The 4,679-nt window shown below is 34.4% G+C and overlaps 1 long non-coding RNA gene across 1 annotated transcript; it reads right to left on the reverse strand.

Moving 5' to 3' along the window:
* Positions 1 to 2,309: 2,309 nt before the first annotated feature.
* Positions 2,310 to 3,703, reverse strand: LOC125779620 (uncharacterized). The gene is made up of 2 exons (XR_007423408.1): positions 3,057 to 3,703; positions 2,310 to 2,911 (listed from the first exon to the last, which is right to left on the reverse strand). It is a non-coding gene; the product is annotated as an uncharacterized LOC125779620 (long non-coding RNA).
* Positions 3,704 to 4,679: the final 976 nt, after the last annotated feature.

Genomic DNA, 4,679 nt, shown 5'->3' on the forward strand with positions numbered 1-4,679 from the left:
AGTTTCCTAAGAAAGCTAACTGTGAATGTACATTCACTAAGGCTCTCAATGATTTCAGCAACATAATAAACTTTTTGTTTACAGGTTTGAGGAGGTGCGGCAAGAACATAATCTCCCACATTCAGTTCGAAGTTATCAGTCAATTCATTATTTGAAAAATAATATGACACGTCAAGTGGCTGGAGACAGTGCGAAGTATGAGGGGGAAACGACAATAGATGTATTCCATTATCCCGTGAATAATTGATGCAGCCAACGCTGCAGTGAGATGAGTGGTTGTCGAGAAGCAAAAGAATCGGTCCCTCTTTAGAACATTTTGTGTTATTTTGAATGTGTTTAAGAACGTCTATAAACAATTCCGACATCATCCAACCACTTTTACTGACTAACCCCATAGACCCCGAAACACATCCATTTAAAAATTGGGAACTATGTCGTACGCGTGGAAAAACGTAAGCTAGTGGAAGCCGATTTCCACTGGCGTTGATTATTCCTACAAGGGTGACCAAACTGCCTCTCTCAGCTGAAACAGCTTGCCCAACTTGTCGTTGACCCTTCGTTACAATTATCTGAAATGCACCTCGAATTTGTTAAACATTATAACTAAAATCATTAATTAATTCACAAACCTTTGGCGAATCAACGACGGTCGTAATACCGTTTCATCCAAATTGTATATATCATTTGGTTGAAATGAATACGCCTCATAAAGTTATTTTAAGTTTAAATAAAATTCGTCGACAGCTTTTTTGAGAAACCTCTTAGTCTTGCTAAACTAGTTCGCTCTGGCTTACGAAGAGTTAGGCTCGAATTCCGTTTCATAAAACCATATAGCCAATTCTCCCCAGCTTCTTTCTGAACATTCCATTTTTCAGGAAAGTCTTTGCCGTTAGCGACAGCGTATTGGTATGCCAACTTCTGAAAACTTTTATATGATAACCCATATTGATAATAACAACACTGTTTAATGTAGTCCACTAGTTCGATTTCTTCCTTCATCGTAAAAACTTGTCTCCAGGTAAATTTTGACTGGTAAATAGCATCTCCAGCCGTGTGAGCGGCTAAAGGATCTTGTTTCTTTACTCGGGATTCGATGGTTTGTCGTTTTAAATTATATTTTTTACCTGCAGACGGTTGCGTTTCTACACCGTTTAACACATCTGCAACTGCCATTCTCATCCCCTTTCGTCAATATTCGATTGTGCTTTACGCTTATAATTTCGAACCATTTTTCACTATCTATATAAATCTATAAAAAAAAAATTATACGGGGCACCTTCGGCGAACTTGTATTTCTGCCCGGGGCACATTCGGCCAAAATATAGGTTCGCTGAATGTGCCCCAACACAAAACGCTGTATCTACCCCGGACATTCCCATTTTCGTTTTCTCTATTTTATTTTAAGTAATTCACTCTTTTTATCCCTTAATCACACTTTTTCACAGAGTTAACATTCTCACCTTTTAGTTTTGATCAAAGTTTAAAAAAAAGTGAAACACAAAAAGTGTTTATGCGACTTCCTGGTATCTCGCCCCACAACATAACATTCATCCCACAACGCAACATTCGTCCCGCAACACGACATCTATCATACAACACAACATTCATCATACACAACATACAGCATCACACCACGCAACCTCACGCACCGAACACCACCATACCACAACACACATCGTTCGCACATCCCAACCGAGTAAAAAAGGATTGGCCAGATCGGGGCGGCACCAGTCGTTTCTTACGCCCGTAGACTAAACACGCGTCTCGCCAGCAATTTCTCTTTTTTCGTCCTTTTCATCGAGGTAGTGGTCGGAATTTTGAAAGATCCGTTCGGTCGTGTGATTGTGCATCGGCAGCCGTAGCAGTGAAGTTACAGAAAAAAATACAATACCATTACACATATATTGTTCCTCCATATTCATAAAACATCGAAATCTATGTAAACACCTACATTTATACATACATATCGCACCCTAAATACAAAAAGGTCACAACTCAAAATACTAAGATTTTCAGGAGAGACGAAAAACGTTTTATGTAAAAATTATTGCAATATTTAAAGAAAATATTGTGCCATCATGAAAATATACAACATTGAAGAAGGTTCTGCTATATTTTTTTCAATTTTATATTATGTTTGCGAAAATAAAACAAAATTTTGATTTATGACTCTTTAACTGAAATTTTTTCGATTAACTAGCGATATTATCTTAAGTTGTGCCTTTTTAACTGATAAAATGTTTTAATTTTATAAGTTTCCTAACCGCCGACTGAATAGAAGAATAAGAATAATAAGAAAATCACAGGAGTGAGGAAATGTATGTTTTTATTTAAATATTTCTATTTTGAAATAAAGCTTTATTCATTTCAATAACACATATGTATCAAAGTAGCACAAAGTAGAAATCAAAATAGTTCACTATATTAAAAAAGAAAATCTTCAAAAAATCTATAAACTCTCTCTGTCTTTGCAAGTCACTGCAACCCCAATATTTTTTAAATATTTCAAGGCGCATCGATTCGGAAATTAATTCATTGCATCGAAGTCGGCATTTTGCTCCGCAGGGTGGCCTTATACACCTGGCATTTACTTCTTTTTTCGACTTGGAAAGTGATGTATAAGAGGCTCCAGAGTTTCTTAAAGATTTTTGTTTCTGTTGTTTCTTATTTTGATATGTATATCTAGAAAGTGTTCTCTTCCTACTTAATCTTTTTATATCTTCTTCTTCTTCTTCTTCTGAGTATTCTTCTGGGGTGGTGCTTTTTCCGGACACACAAAATTCACTCCCTGAGTCACTAAATGCATTAGTGCTACTATCATCATTGTGACAAGGCACACTACAATCTGTTTCCATTGTGTTTGAGTAATGTCCAAGGTTTGGGCAAGACATTTTCATCAAAGGGGTCACAACTAAAAATTAAATTTTGTATTGCAAATAATTTAAGATTTTACAAAAGGCATGCAAAATAAGTAAACAAACAAAATACTAATACCAATATCATTAACATTTAATTCTTTTTTCTACTTTAAAATAAAAAAAAATTATAAAACTTACGACGCTCACGATTATTTCATCAAAGAAGGCACATAAATAAATAATACTGTTAACTGAACTCACTTTTCACAACTAAAGAGGCACAATGCAAAATAATATACCACGAAATTTATCATTTTTTACAGTTATAGAGGCAGAACTCAAAATAAAACTCTTTATGTGTAATAAAAGTAATCAGCTGGGTTTGAGCACATTAACGCAACTAAAAATAATTCTCTTTAGTTGATCGTGCAAAAGCAACACACTTGACATAAAAATAGACATAACTGTATTTTTCCAGTTAACGAAGACAGTTATGTGAACGAAATTTTTGCAGTAGTTAGAGATGTGTACTCTGAATTAATTTATGCAAAAAACTCATTTTTGGAAAATTTTGAGTTGTGACCCTTTTATATTTAGGGTGCGATATGTATATATATAATTGAAACCCCGAAAAAGAAAATACAATAGTGCTTGAATTTTACCCTTTTAAATACACTTCTTTAAATTACGCGCTAACACCAAAGGGATACGTAATTCCATGTTGCAAGTTGCAAGTAAGTATACCCAGGGAAAGTAAGTGCAGTGAACAAATGGTCCTTCGAGCCGGTCAGAAAGGCACCTAAATTAAACACCACAAGTGCAAAATAAAAAAGAAAGGAAAAATTAAAAAATAATACAAAAAAGTAAAAAGTGCAAAACACAAAAAAAAGTTGCATATACATATTAACAAAAAGCATTAAACGGGCGCGTTATAATCCAAAACAAAGGTCAATAACCTCAACTCCACAAAATACATAAACGGGCGCGATATAACACAAATAACTAACTAAAGAAACGAACAACTAAAGTGCAATACTAAAGTGAAGTGACAACAAATTAGAGAAACTATATAGAATAAAAATACGAAAAAGTGCTGTGAAAATAAAACGAAATACACATGTACATATGAATATAAAACCTCAACTAGATTGCAGTGGAACAACGAAAATTCGTACATATGTAACACATTTTGGCACAGAAGACAAGGATTACAAGCAACGTGGGAAGAGAATACAAACTCAACACTGAAGAAGGAATAAAAACCAAAAAGAGGAAAACGACTTAGGAGAACACAAAGTATTGCCCAAAAACCCTTGACGGAAGAAAAAGTGAGTCCATTCCGATTTGATTTTTTATAAAATTATATATGCGCATATGTATGCTTGATATACAGTTGAAGCTGTAAGACGGCATACAGCTATTTAGAAATAACCCAACTGTTCTATACGAAAAATCGGTTAGACGGTTCGGTATATACATATGTATGTATAGGTACCGAAATAAATGAAAAAATTACGGTACCTGCCTAACGCTTATTTTGTGTTTGCAAACACACTGTAATTTTCGAAAATAAAAAAAAAAAAAAATTATTTTCAAAGTCAAGTATTATTACTTGCATGTTCTGGTGATACCCCTTGGGCTAAAAAAGCAACAAGCAGGATCGCCTATAATAAATAAGCAAAGGCGAGCAAAAAAAAAAGAACATGCAAATACATACATATGTACACAAATAAGTAAAGGTACTCCATCGTGTAAGAGACACATACATACATATGGGCATATACATACATACAAAAATTTATGGGCAATCCAACTTTCCGC

This window comes from Bactrocera dorsalis, chromosome 6 (genome assembly GCF_023373825.1).
Source record: "Bactrocera dorsalis isolate Fly_Bdor chromosome 6, ASM2337382v1, whole genome shotgun sequence".
In the NCBI taxonomy this organism is placed as follows: domain Eukaryota; kingdom Metazoa; phylum Arthropoda; class Insecta; order Diptera; family Tephritidae; genus Bactrocera; species Bactrocera dorsalis.